Source organism: Acomys minous (assembly GCF_964271855.1).
Source record: "Acomys minous genome assembly, chromosome: 5".
Classification (NCBI taxonomy): Eukaryota; Metazoa; Chordata; class Mammalia; order Rodentia; family Muridae; genus Acomys; species Acomys minous.
In genome coordinates this window covers 4,440,160-4,462,553 of record NC_140494.1, presented here as the reverse complement: position 1 = coordinate 4,462,553, position 22,394 = coordinate 4,440,160, and the positions used below count along the sequence as shown (strand labels likewise).

The following is a 22,394-nucleotide window of genomic DNA, read 5'->3' as shown; positions in this document are numbered from 1 at the left end:
CATGAAAACTACCAACGAAATTGTCTCTCCTGTAGGAGGAACAAGACCTGCCTTGAGTGGGAACAGGCTCACCTGACCACACGTATGCACAGAAGTGGGCCTTCCTGTAGCCTTGGCCAGACACCTACCTGGACATGCCCAGGTGTGCTCAGAGACTAATGACGTCACTATGAGAACCTAGAAGGAGGAGCCAGAGCACCAGCTCACAGTTTGGAAGCCATTGGGACACTGGAGAAGGGTATAAAGATGTGCCCTACCTCAGCAAGGGTCCTAGGCATGGGTCCCAGCAACATTCCCCTGCCCTGATTACTTTCTTTTCTTGTTGGTACTCACATACAGAACCTAGTAAGTTTTAAAAACAAGAAAATTGAAATGGATATTTTGAATTCTGCGAAAAGCACCTTTTGTCTGAGTGTTAAGGGTCTGTGTTATCAACAGTGGAACCAGCAGCATCTATGTGTTTAACCTTTTTATTCACGTCACAGGAGCTTATAAAGTATTGACCAAGAATAATTCATATCTTATAAATTGCTTTGAAAAAGAAGGACTAACAAATTTCCAATAGTAATATTGGTAAAGAGAAAATTTTATTCAGAAAAGTACAATGAGTGAATTCCCATAAACATTGCGAGAAAAATACTCACATAGGAAATACCAAAACACACTGGCTGATTTTCCAATCCTTAGCAGTAGAATTTCAAATAAAATAAAAGCATATGAAAAAATAATAAACTCATATTTTGTTATAATAATATTTATATTTTCTTATAATTTTCTTACTCTAAATGTGGAATTCTTCAGATGGCTTATTAATTTCAGGTCTTTATAGTTGGGGATAGTAATCAGTTTTCAAGGGACCATACAAACAAGTCTACATGAATCCTAGGCAAAGACCTTAGCAACTTATAATGACACACATGGCATAACCGTCAGTTAGTACCACAACTAAGGTTCTAATCATATGTAATTAATTTTCTGCAGTTCATTTGAATATAATAGTAGATTATCTAAGCACGCACTGCCAAATAATGAGTCTCTAAATATCTCTGCTCTAAAACATTTTTTTTGATCCAAATGAGAGCAGCATTATAACATTTCATTTGTTCCCAAGCATGCTTTGGTAACTAGAGCATTTTGAAACTTTAGTTAGTGGAAACTTTGCACTTAATATCATATTGAAATGTTTTTATAAAGCATGAGTGGTTCCTTTTATCCATCCTGAGAAATAACACCCCACAAACTAAACCGTGTTTAGCCATCAGCTTCTCCCTGTGCACAACGTGGAAATAGCATAGGTTCCTTGAAATGTACCTAGTACGACTGCCATGTCAACAGGGAAATAGAAAATAAAATCAGGATTTGAAACTAACCCCACTTTTAAAGCACCGTAAGCCTGCATTACAATTCTGTGGACTTGCCCATTCTGTTCTCAGGAAATCATACCTCTACTTATTTATTCTCTGAGTGTTCATGGGTGGCATCGCCTACGGGAGTGACCTTAATCCAGCAGGGTCTGGCCATAAATTTGTCAAGGTTTTGCTAGGAATTGTGGGGAAGTTCTTCTAATTCTAAATGTTTACTTTCTATCTGTTATGAAAATCAGTACCATAATAAAAGTATCAGAATCTCAAAACTACATTGAAAATGTAAGACCAAAAGGGTAGATCCTGAAGTGCAGGAAGACCCTGGCTAAGAGCAGGAGGTGAAGCTCCCAGGAATTCTGCTGAGCAGACACCAGAAGCCCGCCCAGCACAACTAAACTTAACTCATACACTTCTCAGCTCAAAAGGCAGCCTTGTGTCTACATCAATGTGCGCAATTCAGTGCAATTGCTACTGATCTGTGTCTTGTTAGTGATGACATCTTCAGGGAAAATCTAAATGGATAATCACTTTAAAGTAACAAAGATTAAGTCAGAAGACCACTCTTTCTGGACACTGTATAGGGCGTGCTGGCTCCAGTCTGTTATAGTCATAGTGTGTCTCAGATAAGCAATCATAGGGCCATACTGTAGAAATTCATTCCAAATTGGCTTAAGCAAATTTATTCACTATAAATCACTTAGGGTATTTAAAAGGAAACAAGATAAGTAGAATGACACTTAAAATATAGTCACACTAATTAAAAAAAAACAATTTGTTAAGGTAGATTTGGGTGATAAAATAGATGTAAGTAGGAAATGTGTAAAATAGCCAGTGTTCTTACCACAAAAGGAAAAAGGAAATGCATTCTCAATCTTCAGAGTGTTTCAACTTCTTGTTTTAGGAAGTCTCATTATTTGGACATTTGAACATAGCCTACTTTTCTTTTCATAGTTAAACTAAATCTCATTCTGTCAAAACTGCATACGTTCTGACGTCCAGAGACATTTGTGCTCCTAAATAGAGAAATGTTCTTATTTAGATTTCCAGACTTTGTGGTTCTCTGGCATTAGGGAGGAGTTTTTGTTTGTTTGTTTGTTTTTTGTTGTTGTTTTTAATCACAAAACTGCTGAATTTTAAGAATGTAGAGCAAAAGATAATAGGTACAATTAATTTTGGAGTTGGGTTGTCTAAATTTTTTTAAAAATGCCATTCCAATGTTGGTAGTGCTAACACAGTTGCCTTCTGTAGAGGTTTTAATTCTACTTAGAAGTTAGTTATTTAGCCAAAATATTTTAAGCAATTTGAAACTATTCAAGTGTTTGAGTCAAACTCATTTTGTTTTTGTGGCTGGCTAAGAGTCAGATGAAACAATGGGACAAAGGTGCTGTCTCTCCAGGTGCTAACTTACCTGCGGGAAGACTGCAAGACATGATTAGAGACATCAATTAGTGTCACCTGTAAGACAAGGTCTCAAATGTTCTCAAGGCCAAAATAGTTTATGGTATTGCTTTCTTTCGTTTTCAGATTTCTTTTTTCAAATATTTTCTTCCATAACATCTTAAAAACCAGAAACCATCTTAAAATGGAAAGACCATATAAAAGAGCACACTGCTGTAGAACACACGCCTGGGAGTGTAGCTTAGAACACCCTCCCAGTTCACACCCACTGAGAGATCATCTTTGCTGCCTCAGTTTTCTGGCTGTCAGCTCTATCCTGCAATGGCTCATTTAACTGTTAACTTTGCTGCTTTCTTTAGATTATGAGAAAACTATTGTTTTCATTATTACCATAGTGGTCATTTTTGGTTTCGTTGTTTTCTTTCTTTCTTTCCTTCTTTCTTTCTTTCTTTCTTTCTTTCTTTCTTTCTTTCTTTCTTCTTTATTTTTTGAGATAGGGTGTCTCTGTGTAGCCTTAGCTGTCCTGGACTTGCTTTGTAGACCAGGCTGGCCTCGAACTCACAGTGATCTGCCTGCCTCTGCCTCCCGAGTGCTGGGATTAAAGGCGTGCGCCACCACGCCCGGTCCATTGTGGTCATTATAATAGTCATAAGCATTCAAAAATCAGATAGAAACCAATGTTAAATAACATAGTCATCCTGACACATCTCACTCCTCTTCTGTGGCTAGATAAATTCACATTATTACAGTATAAAAAAAAGGCCACTATGGTATGGCATTTCCCCACAGGCCCATTCCTTGAATGCCTGTGACCCAACCAATGGGGCTATCTGCAGAGTCCCTGGAGCCATTTGGAGTGGGTCCTAACTAGTGTAAATAGGGCAGTAGAGGCAGAGAAGGGTTTGGGCCTTCTGTCCAGCCTGGTCCCAATCTTACTCTGTTTCCTGTCCACCATGATGTGAACAGTTGTCATCTGCTACACACTTTCCATGGCATGAGGAGCTTGCTCAGCTGCACAGATCCAGCTGACTACAGATGATATGTTTGAAAATGTGAACCCTAGTAAATACTTTCTGCTTTTAAATTGTTCATGAAAGTATTCTCTCACTCTGACAGAAAACCTCAATAACACAGAGATGTTTCATTTTCCTTAGATGCAATTTCCTATTTCTTTTCTTTAGAATCTCTGTACAAATGTTGAATAATGGTTTCTGTTTGAAGTGTGTGTGTGTGTGTGTGTGTGTGTGTGTGTGTGTGTGTGTACATGAAGAAAGTAAAACATGAAGAGATAATTCTATAACAACTTTGTGGTTTTACTAAAACGATTGTTAAAGTGTTAAGTTTTGTCTACTATTTCTATGTTCATGTGTTGGTTCTTGCCTCCCACAAAGCAGGAGACTGAGAAGAGGTAAGACATATAAGAAGTAGCTCTTATAATGGTCACTTAATTAGGAGCTGGATGGAGAAAAGGACAAGAGATTTATACTATCACAATATTTTCAATGCTATATCAAGATTGTCGCTCAATCTACGTGCACCCAGTAGAGCACACTATTGTGGTATATTTTGTATAGATACTTAATAGACAGAGACCAAAAATGTCTTATGTATTTTATTTACTGAATTAAGGGAGTTTCTAAAAATTGATAAAGTGTATGTTTGCTATATATGTTATTTATCCAGTTGAAGCTATCTCGGACACTACCATAACTCTGAATTTCCAGCAAAGACTGGGTAGACTGAAGCCTGGTGTGCAAATATGTCCCTGAGTGATGGTTGAATCCTACTCTTTCTCTTCAGTTGTGAGCCTAGCCTTTAAAGACTGAGCCATATCTCCACCTCCTAATCTTTCTATTGTCCAGTGTAGGCCAGTCTCCACAGATATGCTATTTTTGATATAATAAATTAGGGTTTGTGAGCCAGTAAGATGCAAACAAAGGAGAGCATTCCTGGGGGCAGACACAGCTATACAGATAGTTAGAAAACACCTTAAGAGTAGCTCAGCACCAGTGACCCATACCAACAAAACCCAGATAGATGCTTGTACATCTTAAACATATCTTCTAAATAAAGCTGACACATGAATGGAATATTTATTTAGCTATTGATATATTAATTACCTTTGTTTGAATATTTGTATAATATGTGTAAATAAAAATATAATTTGAGAATTGATTTTTTGTAAAAATTTATTTATAACATATATAGCATTCTGCCTACATGTACACCTGGATGCCAGAAGAGGGGACCAGATCTCATTATAGATGAATATGAGCCACTATGTAGTTGCTGGGAATTGAACTCAGGACCTCTGGAAGAGCAGGCAGTGCTCTTAACCACTGGGCCATCTCTCCAGCCCCTGAGAGTTGATTTTAATATGCTCTGTATCCTGATAGGAAGAGTCACAATTGGTCATGTGTCCAAGAGATCAAGTATGTTTTTACTTCCTCATATGCAGGACAATGAGAAGAAGGACCCCAAAGTAGGTTTTCTTAAAATGTTAATAAGATACTTGCATATCATCCAATTATCAAAATTACATGACTTTTGTCACTGAAAGTTCCTGGAACTTATAGATACATACATTCATGCATGTGTTGATGATCTGAAAGTTGAAGTGAAACAGAACAGAAAGGTGCAGTGCACTGGAGAGAAAGGAAATGGCCGGAGAGAAGGAAAAAGAGAAAGAATTTTAGGATATCGGTGGGAGACAGCCAGGACATGTACATGGAGATAGCCATATATTACACAAGAGAAAAATGCTTGTAATATAACTATTTACATCCCATAAGAATTCTACTTTAAGTAATAGTCATTACAACAAGTAGCAACACCACTCAACAGGAGCCCACAGCTCAGCACTGTCACTGGATTGACAGATAAAACCGAAAGCGTCATACTGTTCTAAAGAAATGCACAAACTGACAGTTGAGATCATTCTGTGACAAGCAGGCACTTAATTTGGATTAGTGAATATTATTTTTATTATTTGTTTTACAGTATATGGAGAAGTACACTAGCAGAATGCTCTTAGAGAATGGCTTTGGTATGTACAGCTCTCATCTGAGGAGCTGGGCACATGCTGACAGCTATGCTCCTTTGCTACTTAGGTTGGGGAAGAAAGAGCCCCTGTCAGTCTCCTGAAAGCTAGTGAGAGGGAAAGCCTCACACTAATGGAGAATAGTCTGCCTCCAGGAACAAATGGAATAGGCGAGAAAGAGACAGAGCTGTATGAGAGAAAGAGGAACCCATCATAATAAATACAGCAACTCCCTCTACATGATACCTACCGTCAAATAAGCAGGTTCAAACTCAAGTTAACTATTACTTGCTGAATTACAGTAACATGGCGAGCTTTCTTTGGTAACGACAGCTAGATGAAACGGACGGAATGCTGATGATTCTGATACGTCCGTGCTTGGTAAACTCATCATCTCTCTTCTTTAAGAGACTAAAGATGAATTACATTCATGAAATAATGGCTATCCAAGTCTATTTCCAGTGTACAAGCAAGACTATATGCCCGCAAACTGTTAGGGAACTTGATATGGCAGGAATGTACAGAAAAATGGGAGTGTACTATTTTTAAGATAGCTTCCCAATAAGGAGGTAGGGCTGATCCTCAGGTCCGCGCCACGGGAGAGAGTCTTCATGTCCTGAGAAAGTTGCAATACAGACAGCAAATACCTCGGATGCAGGGGAGGCAGTTTCTACATGTTAACTGATCAACATCCAACTGAAGATTACAAACTTTTGGAATGATATTCAGAAAGAGTTTTAGACCAAGTCATACAATTTAGGCAGACCTATTGTTCTGCGTTACTCCCAGGGCAGGTGCAGTATTTCTGTATAGGTTCTGGTGTTATTATTTTTGCTAAAATTCTCATCACTTCCACTCCAATTATCCAACTCTCATCCATCCCTTGAACCCCAGATACTATATTTCATAATGCTCCATGGCTCTCTGGTGTCATCCTCTCACTCCCTTTGTTAAATGATATGCGTTAGTAGAGCAGAGCTTGCGTAAATCTCTAAAAGGCTTTGCTTCCATCAGAGTTCCCTCCCTCAGCCACTCCAGCAGTTATAGGTGACCACGCCCACTCCAGAAAATGGGTACCACGCAGCAGAGTTCATGGAGTCGTGCAACAGTATCATTTTGTCCTCAAAGGAGGTTCACAGTCTACGCAAGCTGGGAGCAAGATGTGTACTCAGGACTGTTTTAGAATGCTTCCTAAAGGATGATGTACACTTCTCTTTTATGTGTTTCTTGCATGCATATGCATATTAAGTATAAACATGTTTCTATTGCTGTTTAAATTTAAGACAACAGACAGAATAATGTATGTACTTGCATGAGCATTTACTTATCTACATATGACTAGAAGAAAAGGTGGTTAAGTGGCTAGAGATAGAAGGTAGAGAGATGAAGAGGAGAGGAAAATCGAGAGGAATGGGGAGGAGAACAAGAAGAGAGGGGAGAGGAGGTGACAGAAAGGAAGGGAGAGGATGGGAGGAAAAGGGAGGGAGAAACGAAAGGGAAAGTGGTAACAAGGAGGGAGGCGTGGACAGCACAGGAGAGAAGGAAAGACATTTATGAGATTTGGCTCCAGGTGCTTTCTGCTCCAAGCAAGACACACATTTAGCTATGTGTAAGTGTGAGAGTGTCACTCTCTGTCGGTCAAAGGTTAGTTAAAAAAAAAAAAAAAAGCTACGAACTCTCAGAGCTCAAATTAGTAATTGCACAAAACTCACAATGTATTAGTCTCCAGGGCCCTGCACTGCCAGGGAATCAACATATTCATCATTGCTACTTCAGTGAAGTTTTTGAAAACATTCCATTTGTTCTGAATTTCCATTCAATTAATTTCTCCTCCTTCCATCTGCTCTGGTAATTGGGCAGGGTGATAAGGAAGAAATAAACGCTTGAATATTTACTATGCATTACAAAATTCTCACGCCACGTTTCCCGCTTTTCTTTAATTTCTGAGTGGCTTCCCTCCTAGTGTTTTCAAGTGTCAATGGCGCTAGAATAATCAGATCCGATTGCACAAAGCCAATGTCATTTCACTGTCCACTGGGCAAAAACTAATTACAGCAGTGCTGGGATGCTGTCCGGACAGGAAGATCATCGGAAGCCACGCTCTGAAGACTGGAGACTGGGGCAAGCACCTTTGACTGTGGAGACAAATCATACCCATCTCTCTTTGGGAAACGTTGTTCATTAAGTAATAAAGACCTGGAATTCAAGATAGTTTTCTTACTTAAACAATATTTACACAAAGAGTAACTGACATAAATATGTAACAACCACTCAAATGAAGCCTTCTCCCAGGGAATTATTGAAATTGTTCAAGATTTAGAGGAAAGCCATTTCAAGTTTTAAAACCTCCCTCCCTCCCTTCCTCCCTCTGTTCGCCGCCCCCCCCCCCCCACCTCATAAGTGAATGTGTAAGGGAGTGTGCATTAGTGGACTGGCTGTCACATGTGTGTGGAGGTCAGAGATCAGGTTTGAGTGGTATTCCTCTTCTCAACTTGTTCGATGATGGCATCTTCTGTTGGTTCCACATATCCCAGGTTGAGTTCTCTGGTGAGCTTCTAGAGATTGTCTTGTCTTCATAAAGATAGTGCTTGCAAGTGCCCTCAGAAATACAGCAATGCTCTATTGCATCAAGCTTGACATGTGCTCTAGGGATTGGCTTACTCTTATATAATATATTCAAAACAAATGCATTTGGATGAGATGGCTATGTGAGCAAAGGCATAAACAGAATAAGAAGACCAGCACCTTTTAAAACTTCTTTTAGAAAGGCCAGCATATGCACGTATGTGACTTTTAATTATCACACAATCTAGGCTCACCTGGGAAGGTAGTCTTAATGACGAATTGTCTAGGCTAAGTTGGAAGTGGGCATGTCTGTGGAACATTTTATTAACTGGGTTAATTGATGTGGGGGGACTGAAGGAAGAGGAGAGAGGGAGCTGGGCGAGCGTGCACACACTCATTGTTCTCTTCTGATAGGCGTGAGCTGCACCCAGACTCTGTAAGCTTCTGCTGTGACTTCCCCGCCACCATGGCTTGTCACCTGGAACTGTGGGGGAGAACATGCTTTTTCCCCGGAAGCTGCCTTCATAAGGTAGTTTATTATAGCAACAGTAAATAAACTAGGTCATTTCCCCACACACAATCATGAACTTCCTTGGACCCTTACTAAAAAAAGAAAAGAGGGTTTTTGTTTTGTTTGTTTTTAAATTTATATCATTTCACCTTTCAGAAAATAATTCTTGGAGACATAAAGGTGTCATTTTGAAGAATAAATACCTCTTGAAGGAATAAAGTAAAATATATTCTCCTAAAGACTGTCTTTAGTACTACAATTTTATATTGGCCAATGTGCTACAAAAATGACAATCTAAAATTTAAATTAAAAAGTCAATGTTTTATACACAGTGAGAACATTTCACAACATTGCAAGATTTCATAAATTTAAAATCATTAAAACATCTTATTCTCCTCAAAATGCTGTATTCAAATTGCTTGCCAAGCATATGTATAAATATTCAGAAGACTGGAAAATGTAGAAGATTTGAAACAGGCAGAAAAATTTAAGCACTTCATTTTATACTTGTGTGTGTGTGTATTTGTGTGCATGTAGTTGTATACATGTAAATATATGTATGTATGTTTTGTTTGTATGCATGTATATATGTGTATATGTATATGTGTATAAGTGTATATTTGTGTTTATGTGTATGTTAATGTATGTCTGTACATATGTATATGTATGTGTATATGGGTGTGTTTATGCATGTATGTGTGCTTTGCAGCATTATTTATATATTTATTTTTTTTACTTAGCAGTATTTAGTTCAGTTTTCAAATGGGTAAAATCATTAGGTTGTTTCTTTAATCTAAGGACCTTTCATATTAATTAATAACCTGTGAGGTGCTGTCAATAGGATCACACGAGCCAAGCATTGTGTGGGTAATAAGTGTGAGAATGGAGTGACCTCTAAGTCTATAAATCTCTAGAAATGATTAATGGAAGATTAAACAGATTTAGGAAAATATCACGTTTTAATGAAAATGTAGCAGATCGATTAACAACACAGTTTCCATTAGAGACAAGAGTCTGTCTGTTTTAATTATGTTTACATGAGTGAAGATCTGTTGACTTGCCTTCGTTTGTCAACTCTTCAAGTATCAAAATGCATGGCTAACAATAGAGGTTCTGCCTATAAAGAAAGTCTTAGGACCACCACAGAAAATGAACAAAAAGGTAAACCGATTGTACTATGTGAATAGGAATGGCCCCCATACAATAATTACAAGGATTAGGACTGCGGCCTTGTTGGAGTATTGCACCTTTGCTGGAAGAAGCATTTCAAATGCTTATGCTAGGCCCAGAAGCTTTCTTGGCCTACAAATCAATATGTAGCTCTCAGCTCCTTCTCCAGCACCATTCCTGCCTGCTGCCACGGCCGTGATCCTTGTATGATGATAATGGACTAGGCACCTGAAACCTTAAGCTGTATGCAAGCACAAAGTTAATTGTTTTATTTTGTAAGAATTGAAGTGGTCGAGGTGTCTTGTCACAGTTGTAAAATACCAATTAAGACACATATGAACTCTGAGAATAAGCAGAGAGATACAAGACAAAATCAGTCACATAAAATATTTCTTTAGTTTATTTTATTTTTTATTATTACATTTTATTCACATTACATCCCAGTTGTAATCCCCTAGTTCTTATCGTCCTGTTCTCACCCTCTCTCCCTCCTTCATCTGCCCTATTCCCCTCCCTTAGACCTCTGACAAGTGGGGTCCTTCTCCCCCATTACCTGACCATAGCCTAGCAGTTCTTATCTGCATAGCCTGCGTCCACAGGGTCTCTCCACCAAGGAGCAGTGTTCAAATCACAGACACTAGTGTTTGTGTCCGAGGCAGTACCCTATTCCACCCCCTCACTTCCCCACATGGAGATGAACTGGCCATAGGCTGTATCTGAACAGGAGGTCTAGGTTCTCTGCTTGCAATGTCTTTGGTTGGTGCATCAGTTTGTGCAGGTCCCCCCTGGGTCCAGATCCACCGGCCTTGATAGTCTCTTTGTGAAGCTCCTGACAAGCCTCCTTTGTCTTTCCATCCCCCAACTCCTCCATACAACTCTCAGCATTTTGCCCAGAGTCCTGCTGAAAGTCCCAGTATCAGTCCTGACCACTTCCTTAACAGAACACCATCAGTTCAGGCTCTACTATCAACAATTTAGGAGTAGGACCTCAATAAACTGAAAAGCTTCTGTAAGGCAAAACATTGTCAACAGAAGAATATGACAGCCTGCAGACTGGGAGAAGATCTTCACCAACCCTACATCTGACAAAAAGCTAATAACCAAAATATATAAAGATATTAAACACCACCAAATGAAATGACCCAATTAGAAAATGGGACACAGAACTAAACAGAGAATTCTCAGCAGAGGAATATTGAATGGTTGAAAAACACTGACAGAAATGCTCAACATCCCTAGTCATCAGGAAAATACAAATCAAAATAACTTTGAGACTCTTACACCTATCATAATGGCTAAGATAAAAAACTCAGGTGACAGCATATGCTGTCAAGAATGTGGAGAAAGGGGAACACTCCTCCATTGCTGGTGGGAGTGCAAACTTGTACTTTGGGTAATATAAAATATTTCGAAGTCCAGCCGTGATTTGTCTACACTGCAAAGGCAGATGTTTAGAGGATGGCTTGAACATGTGACTGCCACTTGTTGCCATTACATTGACCAGTTGTGAGCATCTACAGCTACCAATGTGCAGTGCACAAAGAAGCACCTTTAAAGCTGACACCAGGGATAAGCTATGGACTTAAGTACAGTTATCTAGAAAGTGGTTTGACTGCCTTTTCACCATTAGTTAGCAAAAGAACAGTAGAAGCTTCCACATTATGACCTTGGCATCCCCTGCCATGATCAACATTTTTTTTCAGATCTGTCTTTTTATGTGTATCAGTGTTCTGCTTGTGTGAATGTGCACCACATGTGTGCTCGTAATGAGCTTGGGACAAGACTGACTATACCAAATGACAATCCCTCCTGTGGAGTGGCATCTATATTCCCTCGCTCTACAAACTGTCCTCATCACCAGCGACCTCACCAGAAGGAGGGACAGGGGAGTAGTAACTACAGAAGAAGGAGCAGAGAGAATCTAAGAGTTGGCAAAGGTGAGACACGATGAGGAGTAAGGACTGCTGGGAAATGACAGATTTGCTCTCTTTTTATAGAAAAAGAAAAGCTTCTCTTACAATATACTCTGATGCCATTTTGCTCCTCCTACAAAACTTCGCAGAGCCTCCCCATGTCTATATCCACCAAACTTTATGCCCCCTTTATTAAAACAAGCCAAACAGATACAAACCAAATAGGATCATATTAAAGCAAATTAAAGAAGAAACAAGCAAAACACAAGAAAAATGCGCACATGTGTGTGTATCCATGCACACACCCACACACACCCACAAAAAACAACTTGAACTCAAGGCAACTAAGGTTTTCTGCACTAGAGTGGCCACCCAACTCATGAGCAGCCTGCCACGGAGTGAGCAAGGATCCTGAGGCCCTCGGCCTCTTAGGGAACGTCTAGGCAATTAACAGAAGCTAGGGGAGGGAGAGACATTGGTTCAATGCTGCTCTTGCAAAGGTGAGATGCTATTGCTCCTATTAACAGCTCACCCATGGCCCTGTTCATGCCCTAATGGAAATCACACTATAAAAGAGTGGACATTAAACTACTTTGGGACTGGTTCGGGAAAATAACAGGGATCAAGAGGAGTCAAGAAAAGATAAGAGGGTAATTATTGGGGTGAATAAGATCAAGTACTCTATCTATAGCGATAAAAATGTTGAAATGAAGCCCACTATTTATAATTGCTACATAATGAAAAGATGATTTGAAATGAGAGGGTAAAGAGTTTACTTTCTAGGAACACACTGAGACACTGTTTATTTTTAAAATTTTTCATAAATAATTTAATTACAAGCATGATAGTGCTTTGTTTTGTGAGTTGATGATTTAGTTATTAGTTGGAATTATTTGCTCTGAGAAATAAGACTGAATGACCTTATTGTTGAATATTCAATTTTAACTAGAGGCGTGAATACATTTTAAATAGTCATTCTTATATGTGTGTAAATGAATACACACAAACATAATAATGTCATATGAACTTTTTGCCTCTTGATAGGACATGAGCATACAACATACACACAGGTGAACTAACTAATTAATACATTAGTAATTTGTGCTAGCTACTTGGAAGTGATCATTCTAGTGCTAACACAAGTATGCATGCATGTAGGGATATATGTATATGTTTGCGTGTTTGTAAGCACACGTGTATAAGAGTTATTCATATGAATATATTTGTTTGAATGTTTGTCAATCCATGTGTAAGCCTGCATGTATGTATACACATGTGTACATGACCTTGTTTGTGGTCATATATGCACAGGGGTTGTGTGCATGGATGTGCAAGTGTGTTTGCATATGTGTGTGCATCCTTGTTTTCTTCTTGGGTAAATGTAGGCTCCAACAGTATTGTAATTTATGAATTTCTACAGCCTCAATTTTTTTTTCTGCAGCTCCAAGCCTGATCATCTTGGATCTTACACTTGTACCAAAGCCTGTGAGAGCATGAGTCTTCGGGAGGAACAGGAATATTTCATCCAATACTCAGATATTTCCTTGAGGAAATATCAGATTTTTTTTTCACAGTGCTTGCCTTTACTCCTTGAGACATCACGCAACAAATCAGTTGCTCAAAACAGATATTCAATATTTAATATTTTAACAATAATAACATATAACTACCCCCCACTTACTTTTTAAAACAAGAATTCTCAAATAGATGTGCAGTAACTGTTGGGATGTGGTGGTCATGATGAGCCTGGGATAACTCGTGATGTCATGGAATCCTCCTGGTCCTACCTATGGGAGACATCAAGAGGTGTCAAACCTGTGCATCTGTGGATGGGAGAAGCCAAAACAAGCTGGAAGACTGAATGCATGTGGCCACACAAATCACAATCAGGAACAGATGAAGAAATACAGCCCATGGCGCTGCAGCCATCGCCGGAACAGAACAGAACACACAATGAAAGAAAACAAACGGTGTATACAACAAATGCAGTAACTGGCTCTCAGAAGGAATAAGCAAATTAAATATTCTGACCTAGGTACAATAATACATAAAAGCTAGATTATTCTACTTAATTCTTCTCAAACATGAAAAGGTCTGTACCATTAAGTCCATGCCATACACAAGAAAACTGAAGAATTGCATTGACTGAATGACACAATATAAGAAACCATGAAGTAGCAGAGTCAGCATTCAAATTTTCACCTCACTGACAAAAAATATTTTCTCTTTCTATGATGTTGTCTTAACAGATACATAAATTATTTTAAAGGAGAACATTTTTTTTCTGAACAAGAAAAGACTACTGAGTTTTAGGAAAATAAAAGTAAGGATAATACAGTGAGAAAATAGCAGTTCCTATTTAAATAATACTTTTGTCATGATAACATACTATAATCTAAAAACCATTTCCTAAAATCTGATTCGTGAAATAGTATATGTCAGAAAACCAGGTCTTTCAGAGTCAGAGGCACAACTAAATCTCACTGCCAGCTACTCTTGAATATTTTTGTAAAATCTCTCTGATTTTTTCTTTCCTTGTAGTTACTCATATATATATGAGTATCCATTATACAAATGATGGGACCTTCTCCCATGAAGCAGAGATGATGTTGTATTCTTCACACATTTTATGAGATTGGTAAAGTATTTGACATAGCTTATAGAGCACAGAGAAAGCGTATCATCAGGTTTCTTCATATCATTATAGAGACTATTACACAGGAAAGGATGAGAAAAGTAATTGAATAGCAGGAGATTCAAGTTTTGAAGTCAAGGCATGCTTATGGAAGCAGCTAAAGATTCCAGGGAAGGGCCTCAGGCACTGAGGTCTGAAGTTCTGACCCTCAGATTTAACTGTTGAGATAGAGGTCCCTCAGAGAACTGTATCATGAAGCAGGAGCATTTACGAGATGGTTAGATGTGTGGAAACCATTGGCTCTAGAAAAGAGTCACAGTGAGGCCTGGGAAATGTTTTATTGATTTAAAGTGCTTGCAACGTAAATGTAAGGACCTGAACTTGAACCCCAAAACTCAAATAAAAGCTGGATGTGTAGTCTGAGGGTCCTGTAATTCCAGGGCTCCTAGGGGAGATGGAAGTGGCATTAAAAATATTCAGTTATCTATTAAGAGAATTAGTGCTACTTTCAAAGGTATGTGAACATTCTCCAGGGTGGCCAATATATGGTCATATTCTAAGACTCAAAACCAGCCATCATAATTTTAAGATGAATAAAATCGTCAGGTTTTTCTCCTTATAGCCACTGATAAGTGTAACTTGTCCTCAAAGAAGTTTCTCTTTACATCAAATAGAGACAATTAGGGAAAAGGACAAGTGGACACAGTGCAGAGATCAAAGGGTCTTGGGGAGCTCAGGTTCAACAGGTTTATTTCCATCACAGACCCCGCATCTCTGACTCGGGGAACAACACAGCAGAAGGGCTGGAAGGACTGTAAGAGCCAGGATGCCAGGAAGTCTTCTGTGAAACAGTCTTCCTATAATGGCCACACAAACAACGCCAGAACAACAGCAACATCAATGGACTTATTAACCTAGAAGAGGGAAATTTCACTAGCTCCTGCCGGTGGACAAAACAATCTGTAGGCAATGATTACCTGCTGGCATATGGATTAGCGACTCTGGAGCTTGGGGAGTCCTGCAGAAGAGCAGGAGAACTGATTGGTGGGGCCAGGGGGATCAAGGACTCAGTCAGTGTCAGGCTCAGAGATCAGGGTGCCTGGCCTGTCAGGGTCAGAACGACGTCCTCTGCGTACATGCTATGCTTGGCTGACTGGCTGTGTAGCGAAGTGTTCTTGTGGGATTCCTAACAGTGGGAGCAGGGGCTGCTGCCGACTCCTTCAGAATCCCTTTCCTCCTAGTGGGTTGCCTCATGCAGCCTTAAAGTGAAATCATGTGCCTGGTCTTACTGTAGCTTTTTATGCAGTATCTTGTTGATGTAGCTAAAGGCCATTTTAAGGGAGGTGAGGGGGGAATGGATCGATGGGGAAGGGACATGGGGGTGGGAGAGGGGAGACTGAGAGAGGAGGAGGGAGGGAGAAACTGCTGGCGAGATGTAATACATGAAAGGAGAATGAATAAAAAGGAAAAAAACTAGCCTCTCCCAGGGGTGCGCCTCCTTACTGAACGTTCAGTGCAGAGGGCATCCCTGAAAACATACACACAAAGAACAGAAATGGGCTCAACAGGTTGCATGTGTGTGCGTGTATGTGTGTGTTTGTGTTTGTGAACATATGCACATATCAATATACATATGTAACCAACGTAACTGAAGAAAAAGAGGCTATCAACTTGACAGCTGGGGAAACGGGTGCAGGTTCAGGAGAGGGTGGCTGGAGGAGCTAGAGCGAGGAGAGAGAGTAGGAAAGCGACATAATCCTATTTCAAGTAAAAACATTTTCAAAATACTTAACAAAATATAGCCCTAGCTTTCAAGTATTCCTAAGACAAAACACAAAATCTCACCATGTTCCTGAAAAGTATTCCCTCAGTCAGGTGAAGTCTGTTTTGATGTGTCAGCTTCATGCTCTTTTCCTTAATACAAACATATCTCATCCAGCATGGGCAATATTTTTTTTTATGTCGAAGAGCGTAAGAAATCGCCACTCTGGAGACTTTCTTGGAAGTGCATACTGATTTTGGAGGATGCCAAAAAATCCCCTGTTACATCTAGAGTGTAGAAGAACATGTGTGCACTTGTGTGTTGTGTGCATTTGTAACTGGCTTCACTTCCTTCGTGATGCAAGGATATAACTTAGCGAAATATCATCAGTGCACTCACTGCATGATTAAAAACCCCAGAAAAATCTAACATGAAGTTTCCTATCAAAATCAGAGAGTCGTCTTACCAAGGAAAGGTGGCCAGTCACCAAGAATGACGCATTTTCACTGTCCCGAAGCTCTAGAGATTGAGGGAGGGGGACTCAGGGTTCAAGGTAAGATGTTGTCATTGCATTCTGTCTCGTGAAGAAGAAAAGAATAAGAGAAAGAAAATGTGAACAGCTTACTGTTAAGACCCTGTTTTCAATTTAAATATTTTCCATGCAATTAAAAGTACATCATTATTATTAATTGTCAAATATATAAAGTCTCAAAGTATTTAATTGACAATTTGAAATTATTTGGTTATTGGAGTCATTGTGGCCAACTGGATGGTCATCTGGGTGAGCAACAACAAAAAAAAAACTACATAGTAAACACCAAATACCCCCAATATTCACAACTGTATTATAAATATATTCCATGAAGAGTCTTAAAAGTTTTCATGTTTAAACGTACTCCATAAACTATTGCTTCTTTGTATTATATAAGTCATTCATTTTTATTTTGGTATGTCAATAAATTCAGCAAAGATAGAAAAATGTGAAGAATCGTGTGGCACTTACTGTACTATGGGTAGAGTGTAATTCAGAAAAAAATGATGAAGACAAGGCCAGGCTGGCAGGCACTAATGGCAGGCTCTCCAGTAATCAGCAGCTGTTTGTGATAACCAATGGCAGTCACCAAGAGTCCTTGAAATCATGGGAAGGACTGATGATACTGCTCATTTCTGAAAATAAAAGACAAGCTTTATCTTCATAATCATTAAATGGTCAGCTTAAAATTTCAGTAGTTGGAAAGGAATGGAGCAGACTGTCACGTAATCAATTTGCAATCACCTGAAAGAGGGCAAGACTGTGGTGTGCAATCGGCTCCTTCTGTCAGCGAGGCGCCCACTGAGCCAAGCCCGTTTAATTTCCTTCGCTAATGGAGTGACAGGACACTTAGACAGGGAGAAACAACAGATGCAATCTATCTGCACTTGAAACAAGATTTTTCACTGTAGTTCTCAGAAAACCCTTATCAAGGGGAAAGAAGGTTATATCTGGTTGGGAGAGAGGTCATTGTGAAGGGGATGGCACAGACAGCAAAAGGGCAAGTGGCCTGGGAAGTGTGAAAGAACACACGGGACTCTGAAGATGCCATTTCATAATTCATGGACTACTGTCCTGACATGTCCTTCTCCACCAGACTTTAAAGCGTGTGATTTAAACCGAAGCGGTGATGCAACAAGCATGTCTCTTTAGTGTAAGTAGTCTCCTAGCTCTAAAGTCTAAACTTCCACTTTCGGGCCCTTTTCTAATTCTTCAACAAAACAGTCCTCTTGTCTTGCTTAAGAGGACAATAGAGTTCTAAAAAGATACAGAGACGGTTGTAGTCTTTAGATACTGATTATGGGAGCAATTATGCCAATGGATTCATTTCTTGAGTTGGTGGAATAGTTTTGTGTAATGTTTCTGACTGTAGCATAATTGGCAATGTGTGAAAACAAAGTAACATAATAATAAATAGAAAGTAATAAAAGTACATAATAAATATTGATGGAAGTCCATAAAATGTTTAAACTCTTTTTATTTCATATTATTAGACTTTTTGCTCATCCATCTCAATAGACTTTACATTAGAATTTTAAAATCTTTGTTGATTTTGCTTTTGTTTTAAATTCCCCCCCCCTCTCTCTCTCTCTCTGTGTGTGTGTGTGTGTGTGTGTGTGTGTGTGTGTGTGTGTGTGTGCTCCCTAGAGTTGGAGTGCCAGGTAATTTTATGGTACGTGACATGGGTAGTGAGACCTGAACTCAGGTCCAGGTCCTCTGAAGAGGTATCTTAACTGCTGAGCCATCCTGCCACCCTTATTGAACATTTCAGGGAGACTATTAAATGTGAATATGAGAATTATTGCAGCTATTATATCTGTATGACCTAAGAAGCCAATAACTGATACTTACCAGTATGACCTTGGGCACAAATAACTGACACAATGAGACTGAAGTGTAATTAGCACAATGCTGGGCAGAATCTAAACGGCTACTAATGTATTAGTAAACTAAAACTACTCTAATCCTCATAACCTACTATATCCTAATCACTTGTCAATCTTATCCTCCTTGGGCAGCTTCTCTCCACCAACTGTCAAGCCCTGGCTCCTCCTCTTCTTTTGGAAGCCCCACCTTCCACTTCCTGTTCTTCTTCCCAGCTGATTGGCTAAACAGCGCTTTATTGACAACTGCTACATCCATTCAAGGCATTCCTTTACAATTTCCCTTTTTAGTCTAAAAAAAAAAACCCTTTACCTGTAGCATTATTTACCTATATTATTATATATGTTAGGAAACCAATATACAATATGCACATACATATATATGTACGATCAACACTATACAGCAAGAAGAACCATCAAACAATCATTATATTCATGTTATACTCATAGTGTTTTGCTGTCTTCAACCACATCAGAGACTTGAGAAGGAATAAAATTAACTACCTGAGTAAACAGGAAGTGCAGGTTATCAGCTTCCAAAATGAAAAAATGACAGTGACACTTTGCTGCCTGAACAGTCACTCAAAACTCTCTAATACATTGGAGCGTCATCTTCAGCCTTCTGGTCCATTATATCTAACAGATATACTTGTGAAGCAGGGACTATTGAGGACTTGCCCTATCCTGTCTTCGCCCCACCTTCCACTTCCTGTCTTTCTGCCCAACTGATTGGCTAAACAGTGCTTTATTGACAACTGCTACATCCACTCAAGGCATTCTTCCACAGAGAATTTTCTATAGAGCTTCAGAAAGCTTAAGCTTACATTCCAAAGATTTTAGATGTGTCTGAGAAATTTCTAAGCCAAATATTTCAATATATTAATTACATTTTTATTTCATATTATTAGTCATCTTAGTCATCTCTCTCAATAGTCTTTAAATTAAGATTTTAAAGCCTTTGTTAATTTTTAAAAATTCATGTGTATATTCGGGGGTACTCCCTAGATTACCATGCTTGAACATAAAATGCTGTAGACTTTAAGGAATGATGGCTCAGCAGGAAAAAGCATTTGCTACCAAGCCTGATGGCCTGAGTTTGATTCTGAGACCTGCGTGATTGAAAAAGAGAACCTACATTCCACTGAATGTTGTCTGCTGACCTCTACATGTAATTTATAACACACACACACACACACACACACACACACACACACACACACACTCACTCACACACACATACACACACATACACACACACACACACACACTCACACACACACACACACACAAACCCACACAGTAAGTAAAAACATTTAATTTAAAAAATTAAAAAGAATTTAGTGGAAGTAATAACTAGACCACTCTAAGGCTATATAAAATTCACTGAAGATGAAATGGAAAAATGAATCATCAAAAGCAATTAAAGAAATGCAAATGAAATAAACCCATGGTAAATGTTTGTACTCACTAAATTAGTATTTTAAATTATAACATACAGCTATGACAAGGTTAAGAGGACTCTGAATTAGTCATAAAGTCTTGATTGCAATCTAAATTGGTACCATTCTTTTATAAATATATACCACATGAGAACTGTATAGATACTGTTTTCTAAATACATTAATCTCTTCTTGGGGACATATCGCAAGGAAATGGCAGAAGTGTGCTCTTCCATTTATTTAAAGACCAGCAATACCAGGAAAGATCTAAATCATACCTTGGGGGAGGGGAAAAGAGCAGGCAATGTTATCAACTTAGTGGAATGTTGTTCTTATAAAAAACTGATGCTCGTGAAGACTGAATTGAACAGGAGTAAAAATTCAGACATAGAGGTGTGTTAAAATACCCTGAAAATTAATAAGACTTGAACACCATTGATTGTCTCCAACATGTTACGGACAGACTTTTTCTTGAGGTAAACTTGAGACAGCCTCTTTCAAGAACCCTATTTGAAGGGCCTCTGTTGGTTGATTGCCGTTGTCAGCTTGGCTGCATTAAGAGTCACCAAGTAGATTGAAGTACATCTCTGGGGTGTGTCAGTGAGGGTTCATCCAGAAGAGTAACTGCAGCAGAAAGGCACACTTTCAGTGTCAGTGGCACCATCCCAGGTGCTGATGATCTGGACAAAAGTGAAAAGGGGAAGAAGAAAAACAGAGCACTAGCTGGTTTTTTTTTTCCTGGCTTCTTGGCCAATGTGATGTGTGCTCCTCTTCCATACATCTCATGCTATGATGGATTGGGTCCTCTAAAAGCAAGGCCGAAAATCAATTATTTTCTCTTAAGCTTTGTAGTTAAGGAATCTGGTAGCAGCAATGTATTTAATGTAAGTAACTGAGAGGCATCCACCTTCAGCCTCATCCTTAGCCTGTCCAGCTCAGGAAATCTTATTAGATCACTTGCAGAGAATTTTTTTTTTACATTTTATTGATTTATTTAAATAATGTATTCATATTATTCATATTTATTCATATCCTCGTCCCTCAGTCCTCCCTCTTTCACCCTATTCCGCTCCCCTAGACCTCTGACAGAAGGGGACCTCCTCGCCCACCATGTGGTCACAACCTGTCAAGTCTCCTCCAGATAGCCAGCTTTCGCCTTCCTCTGAGTGTCACCAGGCCTCCCGGCCAAAGGAAAGTGGTCAAATTGGGGGCACCACAGTTCATATCAGAGGCAGGCCTCCTTCTCCAGAGAAGTTTTTAAAAAGATTTATTTATTTCTTATGGTTTACAGTGTTGTGCCTGTAGTCCAGAAGAGGGAAGCAGATCTCATTATAGATGGTTGTGAGTCAACATGTGGTTGCTGGGAATTGAACTCAGGGCCTTTGGAAGAGCACCCAGTGCTCTTAACTTCTGATGTATCTCTCCAGCCCTCCAAACAATTTTTATCTTTCATATTTTGTCAAGCTCTTCATTCTTTAGTCTCTTTTCTGTCTGTGTTGGTTAATTTTGAAGGCCAAGTTTACAGAATAGAGAAGAGCTTAGCAGAGTAATAAAGCCATGTGCATCTCTCCGAGTGTATCTGTGTTTGTGTGTGTGTTTGTCTGTGTGTGTGTGCATCTCTGTGTGTGTGTCTGTGTTTGTCTGTGTGTGTGTCTGTATGTGTGTGTGTCTATATGTGTGTCTATGTGTGTCTGTGTTTATGTGTCTGTGTGTGTGTGTCTGTGTCTGCATGTTTGTCTGTGTCTGTGTGTCTGTGTGTCTATGTGTGTGTGTGTGTCTCAGTGTCTGTGTCTGCATTTGTCTACAGGTGTATGTCTGTGTGTGTGTCTGTGTTTGTGTGTATGTCTGTGTCTCTGTGTCTGCATGTTTGTGTGTGTGTATGTTTCTGTGTGTGTGTGTGTGTTTGTGTGTGTGTCTCAGTGTCTGTGTCTGCATTTGTCTATAGGTGTATGTCTGTGTATGTGTCTATGTCTGTGTCTGCATGTTTGTCTCTGTGTGTTTGTCTGTGTTAGTGTGTCTCTGTGTATGTGTCTGTGTTTGTGTGTCTCTGTGTATGTGTCTGTGTTTGTTTGTCTCTGTGTATGTGTCTGTGTTTGTCTGTGTGTGTGTATTTCTCTGACTGCATGTTTGTCTTTGTGTGTGTCTCTCTGTGTGTATGTGTTTGTAGTGTCTGTGTTTGTCT

At 39.2% G+C, this 22,394-nt stretch overlaps 1 long non-coding RNA gene across 2 annotated transcripts in view; it reads right to left on the bottom strand.

Moving 5' to 3' along the window:
* LOC311597638 overlaps positions 1 to 18,895 on the bottom strand; it is a 21,828-nt gene extending 2,933 nt beyond the window's left edge. Inside the window, exons 1-3 of one of the 2 annotated variants that reach the window (XR_014779293.1) lie at positions 18,742 to 18,895; positions 16,825 to 16,932; positions 13,643 to 13,748 (exon numbers count right to left, since the gene is read on the bottom strand). This is a non-coding gene — a long non-coding RNA (uncharacterized lncRNA). Of the gene's footprint in view, positions 1 to 13,630; positions 13,749 to 16,824; positions 16,933 to 18,741 lie in introns of those variants that run through there. The other variant, XR_014779294.1, reaches the window with a different exon arrangement.
* Positions 18,896 to 22,394: the final 3,499 nt, after the last annotated feature.